The following is a 19,163-nucleotide window of genomic DNA, read 5'->3' on the forward strand; positions in this document are numbered from 1 at the left end:
CTTCCTGCTTCCTGCTCAGCCTTAAAGGCACACATTTTAAAAACTGTTTGCAGGTTTCTAAACCTGCAGGAGCTCTAAAACTACAGGATGACTGTTGGGGCGGGGCTTCCCCTGCTGGCCAGCTGGCTGGGGGCGGGGAGAAGCCGGTCAAAACGGGGGATCCCCCATTGGGACCTGGGGATTGGGAAGCCTAAGCCCTGATTGAAATCAACCAAAGACAGGGCCTTCTCAATTGTAGCCCCCTGCCGGTGGAACCAACTGCCAGATGAAGTGAGGGCCTTGCGGAACCTTGTGCAGCTCCACAGGGCCTGCAAGACTGTGCTCTTCCGGCTGGCATTTAATTGACTCGGCACCGGTATTTAAGAGAAGTGGAATTATTTGTTGGATTTTATGTTGTAAGGCACCCTGGGCCCACTTCGGTAGGGAGGGCAGGATATAAATCAAATCAAATAAATAAATAAATACTATGAAACTAATAAAGCTTAAGCTTCAGGGCCCCTAATCCTGGAGGGGCCCTGAAGCAACTTTTTTTTTAATCAGCGAATTTTTCTACAAAATTGATGGAATTTTAAAAAGTGTTTGTTATTAAAATAAGGCTATTTTAGTGACAGACTCATAAGCCAATAGGCTGAAGTACTTAATATTGACATTAGACTATGCTCTAATATCCATTTTATATGGCCTCCAAATGCCCCTGTAATTGGTCAAATTTCAAAATTTTCTTGGGGGCTTGCAGCACCCAAACCCCCAGCTGTATGGGCTCACTGAGCTTCCAGAATCTATTCATAGCCTACATTTGGCAGCTGGATCCTCAAATCCTTTGTTGCTGCAAGGCTTAATAGTTCTACAGCTCATTTTCCAGCTCTCCACCCCACCACCCCATTCTCTGCCATTTGGGCCTTGAGGTCCTTGCAAGGGCTGTGAGGCCCTTTGACCTTGTTGGATGTTGTCCTATTGTTGCTGGTTGAGAAGGGGCCCCCCATAACAGTTCAAGCTCAAGGTCCCAAAAGTGTAGGTCCACCACTGTTTGTTACAATTTCCTTGGAAGGGTTTGAAAAGGATTTGACATAAATAATGGGAGGAAGGGTTTAAGTTTGTTAAGCACTGGGATGCTTTCTGGAACAAGTGGGAGCTGTACAAAAGAGATGGTCTCCACTTGTCCCCAGATGGAACCAGGCTGCTGGAGCTTAAAATCAAAAAGGTGGCAGAGCAGTTTTTAAACTAAATCTTGGGGGAAAGCTGACAAGAGATGAAATGTCTCTGGTTCGGGAGGACTCATCTCAAAGAGATGAAGGGTTAGCTGTTACTTTTCTACCGGGTAATGGATTAGAGTTGTCCACTGAGATGGTGACAAACAGTATGGACTGTTTGCCAAAGTCTCGAGGCAGCAGGAGGAAGGTTGCGGGCCTAACTTGCCTGGGAAATTATAGATATTTGTATACAAATGCTAGAAGTGTTCAAAGTAAAATTGGTGAGTTGGAATGTTTAGTGTTGGGGGAAAACATAGACATTGTGGGAATTTCAGAAACTTGGTGGAATGAGGAGAATCAGCTGGATGCGGTGATTCCTGGATATAAGTTATATCGGAAGGATAGGGGGGGATGGGTTGGAGGTGGGGTGGCTCTGTATGTCAGAGAGGGTATACAGTCCAGTAAGACTGAGGTCAGAGAATTAGATTCCCTTCTAGAAATGCTTTGGGTCGAAATAGAGGGACTCAAAGGAAATTTAACTATGGGAGTTTGTTATCGCCCACCAAATCAAAAGATAGAGGATGATTATAATATGATGGAAGGATTAAAGATAGTGGCTAAACATAAAAACTGTGTTGTAATAGGTGATTTTAACTACCTGCAGATTGATTGGGTCAATATGTGTTCAGGTCAATAGAAAGAGATTGAGTTTCTAGATGCTCTCAATGATTGTGCTATGGAGCAGATGGTCACAGAACCTACCAGGGGTGGGGCGATCCTGGATTTGGTCCTAAGTAATGCCCAAGACTTGGTGAGATATGTAAAAGTGATCGCACCGCTTGGGAGCAGTGACCATAACGTTATTGATTTCGCCATTTGTATAAATAGGTAGTTGCCCCAAAAGACCAGCACAACCACGTTTAACTTTATAAAGGGTAAATTCTCTGAGATGAGGAGGCATGTGAAGAGGAAACTGAAAGGAAAGGTAAATACAGTCAAAACCCTTGGGGAAGCTTGGAGGCTATTTAAAACTACAATCCTAGAAGCTCAGATAAAATATAAACCACAAGTTAGGAAAGGCACAAACAGGTATAAGAAAAGGCCTGCATGGTTAAAAACAAAGTAATGGAAGCTGTAAAAGGTAAAAAGGACTCCTTTAAGTGGTGGAAAGCTAGTCCAAGTGAGATTAATAAAAGGCTGTGGCAAATCAAATGCAAGACTGTCATCAGGCAGGCAAAAAGAGACTAGGAGGAGCATATTGCAAAAAACATAAAGACCAACAATAAAAATTTCTTCAAATATATTAGAAGCAGGAAACCAGCCAGTGGGGCTGTTGGATGACCAAGGGGTCAAAGGATTACTGAAGGAAGATAGGGAAATGGCTGAGAAACTGAATGCATTTTTTGCCTCCGTCTTCACTGTGGAAGAAGAGAAGTGTTTGCCTGCTCCAGAACCACTAATTTTGGAAGGGGTGTTGAAAGACCTGAGTCAGATTGAGGTGACAAGAGAGGAGGTCCTACAACTGATTGACAAATTAAAAACGAATAAGTCACCAGTCCGGATGGCATACATCCAAGAGTTCTGAAAGAACTCAAAGTTGAATCTGTGGATCTCCTGACAAAAATATGTAATCTTTCATTGAAATCTGCCTTTATTCCTGAGGACTGGAAGGTAAGAAATGTCACCCCATCTTTAAAAAGGGTTCCAGAGGAGATCCAGGAAGTTACAGGCCAGTCAGTCTGACTTCAATATCGGGAAAGTTGGTAGAAACCATTATCAAGGACAGAATGAGTAGGCACATTGATGAACACAAGTTACTGAGGAAGACTCAGCATGGGTTCTGTAAGGGAAGATCTTGCCTCAGTAACCTGTTACAGTTCTTTGAGGGGGTGAACAAACGTGGACAAAGGGGACCCAATAGATGTTGTTTATCTTGACTTCCAGAAAGCTTTTGATAAAGTTTCTCATCAAAGGCTCCTTAGTAAGCGCGAGAGTCATGGAGTAAAAGGACAGGTCCCCTTGTGTATCAAAAACTGGCTAATTAATAGGAAGCAGAGTATAAATGGGCAGTCTTCGCAGTGGAGGATGGTAAGCAGTGGGGTGCCGCAGGGCTCAGTACTGGGTCCCATGCTCTTTAACTTGTTCATTAATGATTTGGAGTTGGGAGTAAGCTGTGAAGTGGCCAAGTTTGCAGATGACACTAAATTGTTCAGGGTGATGAAAACCAGAGAGGATTGTGAGGCACTCCAAAGGGATCTGTCGAGTCTGGGTGAGTGGGCATCAACGTGGCAGATGAAGTTCAATGTGGCCAAGTGCAAAGTAATGCACATTGGGGCCAAGAATCCCAGCTACAAATACAAGTTGATGGGTTTTGAACTGGTAGAGACTGACCAAGTGAGAGATCTTGGGGTCGTGGTAGATAACTCACTGAAAATGTCAAGATAGTGCGCAATTGCAATAAAAAAGGCCAATGCCATGCTGGGAATTATTAGGAAGGGAATTGAAAACAAATCAGCCAGTATCATAATGCCCCTGTATAAATCGATGGTGTGTTCTCATTTGGAATACTGTGTACAATTCTGGTCACCGCACCTCAAAAAGGATATTATAGCATTGAAAAAAGTCCAGAAAAGGGCAACTAGAATGATTAAAGGTTTGGAACACTTTCTTTATGAAGAAAGGTTAAAATGCTTGGGGCTCTTTAGCTTGGAGAAACGTTGACTGTGGGGTGACATGATAGAGGTTTACAAGATTATGCATGGGAATGAGAAAGTAGAGAAAGAAGTACTTTTCTCCCTTTCTCACAATACAAGAACTCGTGGGCATTCAATCGCTGAGCAGTTGGTTTAAAATGGATAAAAGGAAGTACTTCTTCACCCAAAGGGTGATTAGCATGTAGAATTCACTGCCACAAGAGGTGGTGGCGGCTACAAGCATAGCCAGCTTCAAGAGGGGATTGGATAAAAATTTGGAGCAGAGGTCCATCAGTGGCTATTAGCCACAGTGTGTGTGTGTGTGTTTGTGTATGTGTGTGTATATATGTGTGTGTATATATATATATAGGCCACTGTGTGACACAGAGTGTTGGACTGGATGGGCCATTGGCCTGATCTAACATGGCTTCTCTTATGTTCTTACGACACCTTGTCGGGTGGGGCCATGTATATCATAAAATGTAACACCAGGCAGCGGACCATAAACTTTATAAAGAACACAGATAAACACAATTCTTTTTTAAAAAAAATACTTAAAATTCTTGCAACATTTTGTACCATGACACAGACTGAGGGCTATGTGTTTGTCTGTAAAACTATAGTCTTCCCCAGAGAAATAATTACAAATCCTGTGCGACTGAGCAAGCCTGGCAAAGCATGCTGAGACACAGAAGGAAGCAAGAAAGGAAGAAGGAAGAGACAGCAGTAAATTGCTCGTAGGCCCAATAGGAGCCCTCTGGGGGGCCTGTTCTGGCCCTTGGGGCACATGTTTGACACCTCTGGCTTAATATATATCCATTTTTCTTGTAACCAAGGTCTAATTATCTGCAATTGGTTTTTAAAGCTTGAAATTCAGGAATTAATTTTGTTAGATTCCAGCATCATTGGACTCCTGCTTTATTTTGCAGTCTACTCATGGGCTAACAGGCAGCCCTCAGCTCCTTTGTTCTGAGTGCAACAGAGTGAACTGATGGCTCATAAACATCAACTTGAACATAGTGAGTGGTCTTTTCAGTTTTTGGCCATATTCATGTGATCATAAAACTCAAGAACTCTTGCAACATTTCAGTAGCTAATTAAACACACAAACACACAAATGCACCCATCCCAATGACTTGCCTACATTACAGTTCATCACTGCTGCTCCTCAGGTGTGCATGCTATAGTGTCATGGAGTTTCCTTTTAAGGTTACCAGCTGCGCTAGAGAAAATGTCCTGTTCATTTAATGTAGGCTTAATGGAATGCTGTTCACTATATGATGCCATTTACCTCAATACTATGAAAAGCATTAACTGCCCAGTTCTACACATTAAAGCTGTATTAAATGGACAGGAGGTTTTCTCTAGGACTGTTGGCAACCCTATTCACTGTGCCTCTGTTGGCTTGTCATGAACTGTGTGCTGTACATTTAGAAATGGCTAGAAATGCACCGCCATGGAAAACACAGAAAACAGTCCAAAGCAGCAGCAGGACCATTAAACTAGATCCTAGGAGGTTTTATCCTGTGAGACATTAATTTCATGAGTGATAATCAAAGCTCACCCAGATCAGTTTTCAATTCCCCACAAATCCAAGGTGCAGAGTGACCATTGCGCAGTAGACAATGCTTCCTTATGTGATTTTAGCTAACAGGTATCACTCCAAGAAAAGGTATCCCCCTTCTATTGCCTGCCCACCAAAAATGAGCACATACCAAAGGCACTGACTGTAGCCATAAATTCTATGATGTTAGAACTGAGGGTTAAACACAAAATCAATGCAAAACTCTCCCTAAGTCTAATTCACTCAGTGTGAAATTTATTAATTTTAGTAAAATGCAACGTTGATAGCATTTAAAACACAATACCCACAAATGTGGAGGAAGTTGCTTTTTACAGAGAACTTTAAATCAAATGCTCCCTGCCCTTTCTGCTTTGCAATTTTCACAGAGAGAATGGCTAGAGGCTTACTTCTTTAGAATTGCATTGATTATGTATTGAATTGTAATTTTATGCTTTAATCTGGAAGCTTACGCTTGAGAGGCCAGGTATAAAACTAAAAAACAAAACAACTCTGAACATTCAAGGAAGGGGGGCTGAACTATTTCTTAAGAAGGTTTAGCCTCTCCCATTAGCCCTTTTCAAATGCCTCCTTTTTCTTTGGCACATAGCAAATGGAGATACCTGTTGCTTTCCTTTTCTGCCAGTGCTGCTTTACTGCTGTGTAATTGACCAGGCTGGCCACAGGGTGTCTGCAGGGCTCTGTTAAAAAAAGGAATTAGAATCACCTCTTTCCTGGCTTCATCATATTTTGCTACAGTTCCTTCAAAAAATGTGAGCCATTTTCTCTAATATTTGAAATTGGTTCCTTTAAGCCATTTTTGTGGTCTTGAAATGAGGACAAGTGCTCACTTTACAGTATGAAACTTCAGGCATTGATATCCAAGTACATTAATACATGTACCTTTCATGTAGGAAGGAAAGCACATGAATGCAAACATTAGTGTATGTCCTGTTAAATACTTAGAAACTGCATTTGGAAAATATTGCCCCCTTTCCCTTATCTGGTGTACTTCAAAGGGAGATGAGTAGAATTATACATATGCATGTATTTTTCAGTCTAGATGACAGGTGTGTACATTTATGTAAGTCTATATTGGGATGAAATGTTGAGTTGGAATTAGAGACAGAGTGGGTAAAAGGATCTCAAGAGGTCTTGCATTTATTCTATGGCACATATTTTATTATTTGTATTCCACCTTTCCTATAGGCAGCTCAGGGTGGTGTATGTGGGAGTTAACCAATTTATCATACAACACATGAATGCAAAAAGTTGTCATACTAAGTCAAACCAGGGTCCATCAAGGTCAGTATTGTTGGATCTGCCTGGCAGCAGCTCTCTGGGGTTTCAGGAAGAGATATTTCCTATTACCTGTGACCTGGTCCTTTTCACTGGAGATGCAGGGACTGAACCTGTGACCTTCAGGATTCCAACTATATGCTCTAACATTGAACCACAGCCCCTCCCCTCAACAGCTCTGCAAGGCAGTTTAAGCTTCAGAGAGAGGGATAAATAGGGATGGACACATACCTTGTCATGAACTTGATTTCCTGACAAACATTGCCAGTTTGTGGTTCGTGAACTGGAGGTTTGTGCCCATCCCTAGTAATAAATCATCCTCTAACATTCATGTCAGAATAGGAACAGAATTCTGATCTAACTTGCTAGTGTTGGTACAGTGGTTAGAATGCTGTACTAGGATCTCTAGGAGGTCTGAATTTTTACTCTGCCACGCAAGATTTGCTTGGTGACTTGAGGCCAGTCACACATTTTTAGCCTAACCTACCTCACAGGGTTGATTATGAGGATAAAATGGAGGAAATAGTGTTGTTAGGTTGTGTACTATGGTGAGCAAGTTCCCACCTTCTGCCCCTGGGCTCCTGCAGCTGCTTGATGGATCCAGGAACAAAATGTGGTGGGGGCCAGTAATACACAACACTGATTTCTGCACTCCCCCTTCCTAATGCTTCTGGGGATGGTGAGCCAAGAGCTGGCAACTCTAGGAGGAAAGGAGAACAACATAAGCTACATTAAGTCCTCACAGGGAAGGAAAGCAGGATATAAATGAAGTAAATATTTATTTCTTTATTATCTGCCTTTCTCACTGACATTCAAAGGTGGATTATACCTTATACAATCAACAGGTTGTGACACCCAATAATCAGAGGAATATAATTTGGACTGTAGAAATCTGGAGCCAAGCAGAAATCTGAAATAAAACTGAGACAAACATGATATGAAAGCATGAGCATTTAACTACTGATCCATTTAAAAGATGTGCCAATACGTATCCACTGACTAAGCAAGTTGCCACTCATCTCTTGAAACAGTTAAACAATTTAAAAAATTAGAGATGTACCCTGTCCTATCCCAAAGGCACTGGATGAGTATTGCAACTTTCCACTTTGACTGGTTAATAATTTAGATATACCATTTTATTCCACTATGAAAACCAGTATTGTGTGGTGGGAAGGAAGTGTACACAGTTGTACTTTGGATACTGCTTGACATTTTTATTCATACCAGAAAAAAATCCAGGACAAAATTTAAATAGGTGCAGATACAGCAAAACAATGGCTCTTTTTTCTACCACTCTACTAAGCGAGATTTGAAGCCTTCCTCCAGCCTTATGCTTTCCAACTCTGAGTTTTGAAATTCCTGGAGATTTGGGGATGGAGCCTGAAGAGGGCAGGGCTTGGGGGAGAGGAGGCACCTCAGCAAGGCATTTTGCCCCCCAAGTCAGAATGAAGAGTCGGACACAAGGTATTGGTATAACTAAGGGTCACTTTATTAAGTATAATAATAAACGGCAAGGGCAACCAGAACTCCGGCCTGGTCAGGGCCAGGGGTCTCAACAAACTGCTCCCCTGCCATTAGCGGGTGAGAGACCCAGCCCCCAGCCGGAGCTGTATGTCACAGCTCTTGCCAGGCTGGCCCAGCAAGGAGGCAAGCCCCAGAGGGCCCAACCACCAGACACACATCTCAATGGAAGGCACCCCCTAGCCGAGCCTCCAGGACAGTCTGCATTCTCTCATCCAAGGGCATCAAACCCAAGGGCTGATTCTGCCAGACCCATAAATCCCCAAAAGGGGGATGCTTTCTGGTCCTCCTCTAGCTGCATAGTACCATAAACCCAGTAAAAACCTGCCACTACTAAGGCCAAGTCTCTACTTAGGCCTTAGTGCCCACCGGGAGGCCCAATGCCACCCACAGCCCTTGCCAGAGATCTCTCAAGAAAAGCATTTTACCTTTTTCAGAGAGATGCACCCCATCCCCTCTGTAGAGTTACTGAGGGAGTGAGAGCCACCACTCATGGGGCATTCATGCTTGAACTGACAAGCTTTCTACTGCACCCTTCTTGGGAGCTGAACTCCCAGCACAGCAGGCGGGGTTGAACTGCCTGCCCCGCAAAACTGCAGGAAGAGGATGACGAAGCTGAAGAAGTCACTGCTGCCCTGGCCACCAAATGACCGCTGTCTGAGTGGTTGCCCAACTTCGGTCACACAGGAGACATGACTTGGAGCCATAGCTGCTGATGAATGTGATCCCACTGCAGGGAAGGGTACAAGGCAGCCCTCATCTGGAATTCCTCATCATATTGAATCCAGGCAGGCCCAATAAACATTGTGTACCCCTTATAAATGTTATTCATTTTACTGTAAACATACTATCTCTAAATTGTATCACATGTTATTGTTAGATCATTTTAGATAGCCGCCTTCTTATATTGTACGTTGGCATAGAGATTATGATACGATTCTTGATGCAGACCATTGGGATTCTATATGGTCATCAGAAGCTTTTAGCACCAATTCACTTAATACTCTGTAGTTAAATTATAAAATACTTTTAAGGTGATATTATACTCCTATACGTTTAGCACATATTTTACCAGACTGTTCCTGTAGTGTATCGGCAGCCATATGCGCCATGCGCAGAGGCAACTGGGCGGTCCCAGGCGCCTCCAGCGCGGGGCGCGAAATCCCCGCCAATCACCAGCTGTGGCGGGGAGTTTAACAGGTCAGGATTGGCCTGACCTGTCCAGTAGGCTGTACCGGGGATTGTACATAAGCGGGACCCGGCCCGCGTGTTCTCTCTCTTGCAACGTGCTCCGAATAAAGAATGTTGCCCTGCTCGCGTCTCCAGACTGAGTACGTTACACTGGCGACGAGGATGGGATGCTAGCCTCACCGGCTACGTCGGAGACCAAGGGCACTACCGACCATGACCGCCGCCTCAGCCACCATGGCCAACCAGGGCGGAACCACCGGTCACGTTGAGCCGTTCGACCCAGCGAATCCAGAGGCCTGGGAGTCCTACTTGGAAAGGGTCGAATGCTACCTGAGGGCCAACAAGGTCACGGAGGACAGCATGAAGAGGGACGTTCTCCTGAGTGTCTGCAGGGCGGCCACATTCGAGATCGCCAAGGGTCTCTCGGCCCCCGCCCGCCTCACGGAGAAGTCCTTCGCCGAGGTCAGCAGACTCCTCACCGGCCACTTCTTACCTCAGCCTTCACGGGTGGCCCGCCGGTTCCTGTTCCACAGAAGGGACCAGGCTGCCGGAGAATCGGCCGCCGACTACTTGGCGACCCTCCGCAGGATCGCCGGGAACTGCAACTTCCCCCAGCTGGAAGACACCCTGGCCGATCGCTTCACGTGGGGCCTCCGCGACGAGAGGCTCCAGCAGAAGCTCTTTACCAAGGAAGAGCTCACCCTCCAGAGCGCTTTCAACGAAGCAGTGGCGTTCGAGAGGACCTCCAGGACCTTTCCCAAGGCCCGGACAGATGCTGTCCACCACGAGGAGCTGGACCACGACTGCCCGGAGGAGGGAGAAGCCTACCAGCTGCGTCGCCCAGCCGGGCCACCCAACAGAGCAGCCCAACGCCCCCAAGCGCCCGATCGACCACCAGCGTCGGAGAGGGTTCCTGCCATCAAGTGCGCCAGCTGCGGCGACCCCCACGACCGGAGAGACTGCCAGTACCGGACCTGGGACTGCCGGAGCTGCGGGAAGACCGGCCACATAGCCAGGGCTTGCTGAGCCAAGCCCAACCGCCGGAGGCCGACCACGCATCACGAGTCGGCGGAGTTCCACTCCACAGACTCCACGTCCCTTCTGGTACTGAACTTGCCCCTCGCCACCCCCGACAAAATTAAAATGGCGGTCCTCATCGAAGGGAACCCCTGCCAAATGGAGGTGGACTCAGGTTCCTCCATTTCCATTATAGCGGAGGAAACCCTGAGGGAACTGTGCCCCCGCCAGCGGCTTCAACTAACGCCGGCGGACTTCATACTCCGGGACTTTCAGAAGAACCCGGTGCAAATCGCGGGGTGGGCGCGGGTGCAAGTCGAGCGGGGGTCCTTCTACGGCCCGCTGGACATCCTGGTGGTAAAGCGCCAGCTTACCACCCTGCTAGGACTGGTGTGGTTCAAACCCTTGGGGATCCGCTTGGAGGGGGTGGGGCAAACCCTAACGCCCAGAGGGTTTGGCGAGATATGCCAAGAGTTCCCTGACATATTCGATGGGTCCCTAGGGAGCTACAAAGGGCCGGCCATCTCCCTACCACTAGACCCCACGGTCAGGCCGATTCAGCTCAAGGCAAGGAGGGTCCCGTTCGCCTTGAAGCCAAAAATAGAGGCCGAACTAGACCGCCTCACGGCCCAGGGAGTCCTGGAGCCAGTGGACTACGCCACCTGGGAGACCCCCATCGTAACCCCAATCAAGCCAAACGGGTAGGTGCGGATCTGTGCAGACTATAAATGCACGATAAACAGGGTACTGCAGGATAACCCCTACCCAGTGCCGGTGGTTAGCCACGTCCTGGCTGCCCTCGCGGGGTCTAAAATCTTCAGGAAGCTGGATCTGGCACAGGCCTACCAACAGCTCCCGGTAGACAATAAGACGGCCGAGGCCCAAACGATCGTGACACACAGGGGGGCCTTCCGGGTGAGGAGGCTACAGTTTGGGGTAAGCGTCGCTCCGGGGATCTTCCAGAGTATAATGGACGCTCTCCTTAAAGGGATCCCCGGAGTCCAGCCATTCTTCGATGACGTTTTAGTCGCCGCCCCGGACCCCGAAGAGTTTGGCAACCGTCTAAGAGAGGTGCTCCGGCGGTTCCAGGCAGCGGGGCTCAAGGTTAAGAGGGAGAAATGCTTGCTGGGGGTCCCACGGGTGGAGTTCCTGGGGTTCGCCGTAAATGCAGCGGGAATCCACCCAACGGAAGAAAAGACCCGAGCCATCGTGCAAGCCCCGGCCCCCACCTGCAAAGCGGAGCTACAAAGCTTCTTGGGGGTGCTTAACTTCTACCATTCATTCCTCCCCCACAAGGCAGCCCTTGCAGAGCCCCTTCACCGGCTGTTGGACAAAAAAGCCCCTTGGGTTTAAGGCAAACGACAAGCCGCCGCGTTTCAGGCGGTCAAGGACGTCCTGGTGTCCAATGCGGTGCTCCACCATTTTGACAAGGGCCTCCCCGTCATCCTGGCCTGTGATGCATCGCCTTATGGGGTGGGAGCAGTCCTGGGGCACCAACTCCCGGATGGGAGGGAGGTATCGGTAGCGTACTACTCCCGCACACTGACTCCGACTGAGCGCAACTACGCGCAGATAGACAAGGAGGCTCTGGCAATCGTGGCGGGGGTCTGCAAGTTCCATGAATACCTGTACGGGCGGAGGTTCACTACTGCTACAGACCACAAGCCCCTCCTAGGTCTGTTAGCCCCAGACCAACAAACCCCCCAAATTCTATCACAGCGGGTGTTGAGGTGGAACCAATTCCTCAACTCATACACTTACACACTGGTCCACCGAGCCGGCAAAGCTATGGGTCACGCGGACGCACTCAGCCGGCTGCCACTCCCTGAAGTAGGTCCAGACCCCGCCCCCGCACACCAGGTAATGCTAGTGGAGAGCCTCCCGGAGCAGCCCCTCCATGCAGCGGAGGTCGCCAGGGCCACCCAGAAACACAAGACACTGGCACGGGTGCTCGACTGGGTGGTGAGGGGTTGGCCAGAAGGGAACATGGGGGAAGAATTCAAGCCGTATAAAACCAGGAGGGAGGAACTAGCAGCCCACAAAGGGTGCCTATTATGGGGAAGTAGGGTGGTGGTCCCCCCCCCCCGCTGCAAAAGCGTGTTCTGGAATCCCTACACGAGACCCACCCCGGCATAGTCCACATGAAGGCCTTAGCCAGGAGCTACGTTTGGTGGCCGGGGATGGATGGGGAGATGGAGAGCTGGGTCCGGAGGTGCCAGATATGTCAGGAGTCGCGGCCCCAACCTCCCAGCGCCCCCGCCACACAGTGGGAGTCAACCAGGAAGCCGTGGTCGAGACTCCACCTGGATTTCGTGGGGCCATTTCAGGGGCAGGTCTTCCTGATAATCATGGACTCCTACACCAAATGGTTAGAGGTCATTCCCGTAGGGTCCACCTCATCCGCAGCCGCGATCAGAGCGCTGCGCAGGGTCTTATGCACACACGGTATCCCGGACACCATAGTCTCTGATAATGGGACCGCGTTCACCTCGGCCGACTTCCAGGCGTTCCTCCAGAGATATCTGATTAGGCACATAAGGTCTGCCCCCTTCCACCCGGCCACCAACGGCCAGGCAGAGCGGATGGTCCACACAACAAAAGAAGCCCTGAGCCGAATCGTGCAGGGCGACTGGGACCACAGGCTGGCTGCATTCCTTTTCGATAATAGGGTTACCCCCAACCCGGTCACAGGGGTTAGTCCGACCGAGCTCTTCATGGGGCGCAAGCTCATAACCCGACTGGACAGACTACACCCTGACAGGGCTTCGGGGACCCGCGGAAGTCCCGAGGTCCGGGACGCGGCCAGGGGTTTCTTTGCGGGCGACCCAGTATATGCCCGGAACTATGCGAGGGGGCCTGAGTGGGTGGCGGGCAGAGTGCTACGAGTAACGGGGTCCCGCCACTACGATATATCAACCGAGGGGGGCCAGGTATTACGGCTGCACATAGACCAGCTCTGCCGCCGCATGCTACCGGAGGAACCTGCGGATACAGAAGGGGCGTGATCCAGGGAGGAGCCAACCGAGGCCCGACCAGAGGACGCGGCCCCAACACCAGCAACACCGTCGCACGAAGCGCCGGGACCGACAGAGCCCGAGAGACCGACGGAACCAGACCCGCAGCCTCCGGCCACACCACGGCCCACCGATGCACCAGCGGCGGAAGCCGCGCCGCTTCCACCGGACCTCCCCAGAAGGTCCACCAGGGAGCGCCGACCTCCCGCATACCTTAAGGACTATGTTCATTAACCAGGGGGGGAGGGGTGTAGTGTATCGGCAGCCATATGCGCCATGCGCAGAGGCGACTGGGCGGTCCCAGGCGCCTCCAGCGCGGGGCGCGAAATCCCCGCCAATCACCAGCTGTGGCGGGGAGTTTAACAGGTCAGGATTGGCCTGACCTGTCCAGTAGGCTGTACCGGGGATTGTACATAAGCGGGACCCGGCCCGCGTGTTCTCTCTCTTGCAACGTGCTCCGAATAAAGAATGTTGCCCTGCTCGCGTCTCCAGACTGAGTACGTTACAGTTCCCCTTTGTGTTGGAGAGGGTGTGGCCAGAAAGTTTCTTTTTTCCATTGTTGGTGGGAATGTGAGAAAGTCGTAAGCTTCTGGAAATGTATTATCCAAAAGGTATCAGAAATTACGGGTGTTCACATTCCATATACTCCAGATTCCATATTATTGTATAACTGGTTAGACTTGAAAATTCCATCTAGGCATCGCTCATTGCTGGTAACTCTGCTGACAGCAGCGAAATCTGTCATAGCTACCACATGGAAAAGCCTTCATTATTTAAGTGTTGATCAATGGTTTCCCAGAATTTGGGACCATATGGCCATGGAAAAAATAGCATCAGGTCTTAATTCTATAGATCCCTACATGGCCCATGAAAAGTTTATTGCAAAATGGTTTCCAATAATTGAAAAGTTAGACAACGATCCTTGCTATGTAAATTTGCTCTTAAAATGTGAGAGTTATAAATTTCTGTTACTATCGTAAATGTGGTTAGCTTTGGGCAGCCCTTTTGGTTTTAATTTGAAATATCTGGTTATAATTTGTCTATCGGTTTCTGAGGATATATGTACACATATATTTAAGAATGATTTTTTGACTATTTTGTATGTATACAATTCTATTTTATGTTCACCTTTCTGTGGTGTTGAATAAAAATTTGAAAAAAAAAATGATATCCATATACTGGATAAGAGCAGCCGCCTGTCAAAGCTGGGCGCGTGCAATCACAACAGCATATATAAAAAACCCAGGCAGCCAATTGGCCCAAGTCTGGTTTACTTTGCGCTTCTTCAATTTCTCTTTTTCTTTGTCATCTAAATCCTCCTTATCTTTTTTTTCCAACTCCCGGAGAAGATATTGACATACTCCCCCTTTAGGATCTTATCTTTTGTTGTGAACAACAAATGATCACCCAAAGGTAATGCTACGTCCCCGAAAGGTAAGGCCGTAAAGGGGACTGCCCCGTAGGGAGAAGGCAAACCCGAACCCCCCCCAAAAGAACCTGCAACACCCTGTTACCCAACAGCTGGCCAATTTCCATAGGGGCCAATCTGTCCAGGTGGCCAAGACCAATTTGGCTGAGAGCCCATAACTGGAGAGGGAGCTACACCAGAACTCCCAGCAGCAATGCCAGGTGGCAGGACCCCATGGATCCTAAGGCCAAGCCAGCCCAGTATTTGACTGTGGAGTGTCACCAGCCTTACCACAGTTCCAATATGCACCAGTGCCGACACTGATCCAGCAGCCCCCAGAGATGGAACTGATCCCCCATCTGAACTGCCAACTCCGAAGGTGCCCCCTGCGATGTTTCCAGCAGACCTGCCCTCGAGAATAGACAATCGAGTTAACATATCTGCTTGAAGTGCCATTTTAGAAACCTTCCCCGTTCCTACACCTTGTGAGGGAGGAATACCAGACACTTGCTCCTGTGCCAACAGCCTCTGCATAATAGCTGCATTAACTTCATCCTCACCTTCATCATCAGAGGAAGATATAGGCGGTGGTGGCCTTTTAGGCAGGGCCTTAGGGGCCTTTGGCACAGGCTGCTTACCCTTGGATATACCCCTCCCTTTTCTACCAGACATCTCTGCAATGCCAAGGGCAAATAGTACTACAAAAAATTACACCAAATTGACCCTATTAAAACTGCCCCCAGCCGCTGCTCACTACTGAAGAACAGCCCCAGAAGCTGAAAGTGCCTGCTTATGTGAATCTGCCTTATACTGAATCAGACCCACAAACTGGATTCCCTTCTACAGCTGTATAAAATGGCCACCGTCCCATAGAAGAAGGGGAACCAAATATGGCCGACTCCACCCAAGACAGCCCAACCTGGCCCCAGCAGGGTAGTCAAAAACAAACTCCCTTGCCTATAAAAGAAGGTAAAGGGGGCACAAACACCCCCTAGAAAAGAGGGGAAGGACTTTAACAAAATTGGGTGTGTGAGTGCGCAATCACCCCCCTGGAACACAGATCTTAAGCGAAAAAAGGGGGGGGATGGAATTGAAACCGGGAAAAAAGGGGGGGCAACACAGGCCGTTGTCTGGAGCTCCTCTCCCCTCGTCCACAGAACATCGCAGCCCCCGAAAGCAAGGTCGGTCTTTGGGGCAACGCCGTGGAGCCCGGAGAAGCTGTCACTGCCACTGCCACTGAAGAGCCGTGCCTTCTCACCTTGTCAGCGATCCGATCGCTGATAAGGGAAACTGACAAAAGGGGGCCTGAGGAGGAGCGAATAAAACTCTCCCCCCAGCCCTTAATTGCAAGATCAAGGGCACTGAATGTGCCGGTCTGGCGTGGGACGTTGGGGAGGGGTTGGCGATCTGGCTGGTGTACCGACCGCCTAACGCACCGGCCAGCGCCTTCCTATCCCTGATGGAGGCTGCAGCAGGATGGGCATTGGAGCACTCAAGGCTTCTGATCCTGGGTGACTTCAATGTTCATGCCGATGACGCGACCTCCAATCAGGCGATGGACCTAGTGTCTTCCATGGCGACACTAGGACTCTCCCGATTAGTTACAACGCCCACCCACCAGGCGGGGCACATGTTAGACTTGGTCTTCGCGGTGGGAGTTTTAGTGAATGATCTTGCTTCTATAGCAGTGCCATGGTCGGATCACTATGCCCTCAAGGCTCGTGTGGACGTCCCACCCCAAGCCCGTTTAGGCGGCGAGCACATTTTAGCTCGCCCGCGGAGCCTGAGGGACCCAGAACAGTTCCTGATGGCTCTGCAGGATCCCTGGCCCCCTGGCGATTCCCTAGATGACCTGGTGGAGTCTTGGAACGACAGGCTCTCCAGGGCCATCGTTGAGATCGCACCTAGGCGTTCTCTGCGTCCTTGTTTAAAGCCGACACCTTGGTATAACCAGGAGTTGCGGCGTTTAAAACGGGGACTCAGACGACTAGAGAGGCAATGGCGGCATACTCGAGACAAAGCGACTCGAACATCTTATAGAGAGTTTATGAAGTCCTATGAGATGGCAGTCAAGGCCGCAAAGAAAACATACTTTGCGGCCGAGATTGCGTCTGCAACTTCGCGCCTGGCACAACTGTTCAATATAATTCGGACTCTTACAACACTGCCACAGGGCAGACCAAATTCTAACGAATTGGAAATTGGCTGTGAGGCTTTTGCGAATTTCTTTGTGGATAAAATCGCGTCGCTCCACTCCGACTTCCCTGCCATATTAGATACAGTTAGCGAACCACTGCCAAGTCTGCATTTTTCCATCTTAGGCGGGCGAGGCAGCTGGCTCCTTTCCTGGAGCACGATGACCTAGCAACGGTGATTCATGCTACGGTCACCTCGAGGTTGGACTACTGTAATGCCCTCTACATGGGACTGCCCTTGTGCCGAACTCGGAAACTGCAGTTAGTGCAGAATGCCGCCGCCCGGCTGCTATTATGGCTCCCTAGATGGGAGCACGTTCGGCCGGGGCTTCGGGATCTGCACTGGCTGCCAATAATATTCCAAGTCCGGTACAAGGTGCTGGTCATTACCTTTAAAGCCCTATATGGCCTAGGACCTGCCTACCTTAGGGACCGTCTCTCCCCACACGTTCCCCAGAGAGTACTAAGATCGGGCTCACAAAATCTGCTAGTAATCCCCGGGCCAAAGGAGGCCCGTCTGAAATCCACCAGGGATCGGGCCTTCTCGGTAACGGCGCCTTACTGGTGGAACCAGCTGCCGGAAGAGGTAAGGGCCCTGCGGGACCTAGGGCAGTTCCGCAGGGCCTGCAAGATAGTCCTCTTCTGGCTGGCCTACAACAACTAACTGACACTGAGAATCTTTGGATGGAGCTAGAATGCATTTGATAGACCGCTGCTTTTTTATGTTTTACGTTTTACTAAATTATTGTTTTAACTGTTGTTATTTAACTGTTTTTAAGCCAAACCTATGTAAGTTTTATATGTTGTAAGCCACCCTGAGCCACCTCGGTGGGAAGGGCGGGATATAAATCGAAATATAAATAAATAAATAAACAATGCAGACTGGCTCGGAGTGAAAATAAATGCTCCCGATGATCCTCGCAGTCCGCGGCAACGAAAATAACAAGAAAAAACAGGAGCCAGCACAAAGCGCTCCTATTCCTCCGAGCTTCTGCCATGGACTGAGATAGAGGGCGGGTGGTCCTGCTGTTAGTACAGCAAAGCCCCGTCCCCTCCAGAGCACACCCAAATGGGCCACAAAAGTCCTCCCTTCCCTTCCAGGGAGGCAAATACGTTCCCACAGTTTAGCAGCGTTGCTGCTGGCTGCTAGAAACGGCTTCACTAGGGAAACTAATTTTTATAATCTGGAAATCAGTTGTAATATTCAGAGATTTCAAGGTCCCACCCAGATGCTGATAAAGTGGCAAAAAGCCTCTGCAAAAATAGGCTTGCGAGGAAATCCTCCCCCCCCCCCCGCTTTACAGGCTGTTCCCCACCACCAGCCAGCTGGCCAGAAGGGGGAAGTCCTGCCCTAACAGCCACAATGTTAAGCCACTGCAGGATTAAAAGAACCTTGCAAACTGCCTGTGTTTTGGACTGTGTGTGTGCCTTTAAATCTCAGGAGAAAAGCTGCATGGGTGAGTTGAGCAAGCAAGCAGAGCCATGTGGCTCTTCCAAGTAAGTGTGTGAAGTATGTGGGAAAGGAAGAAGAAGATATTGGATTTATATCCCATCCTATACTCTGAATCTCACAGTCACAATCTCCTTTTCCTCCCCCCCCCAACAAACCCCCTGTGAGGTAGGTGGGGCTGACAGAGCTCTTACAGCAGCTGCCCTTTCAAGGACAACTTTCAAGGACAACTCCTACAAGAGCTATGGCTGACCCAAGGCCATTCCAGCAGGTGCAAGTGGAGGAGTGGGGAATCAAACCTGGTTCTCCCAGATAAGAATCTGCACACTTGACCACTTCCAGGGCTTTCTTTGTAGAAAAAGCCCAGCAGGAACTCATTTGCAAATGAGGCCAAATCCCCTGATGCCACTATTGATTCACACAGGGGTTTTTTGTAGAAAAAGCCCAGCAGAAGCTCATTTGCATGTTAGGCCACACCCCCGATGACAAGCCAGCTGGAACTGCATTTCTGTGCGTTCTTGCTCAAAAGAAGCCCTGACCACTACACCAAACTGGAAGAGAAGTCCGTACAGCCCCTCTGTTTGTTTTACATTCCTTTCAGAAGTCATGTGTACAGAAAAATGG

The sequence above is a fragment of the Heteronotia binoei genome, chromosome 1 (assembly GCF_032191835.1).
Source record: "Heteronotia binoei isolate CCM8104 ecotype False Entrance Well chromosome 1, APGP_CSIRO_Hbin_v1, whole genome shotgun sequence".
Lineage (NCBI taxonomy): Eukaryota > Metazoa > Chordata > Lepidosauria > Squamata > Gekkonidae > Heteronotia > Heteronotia binoei.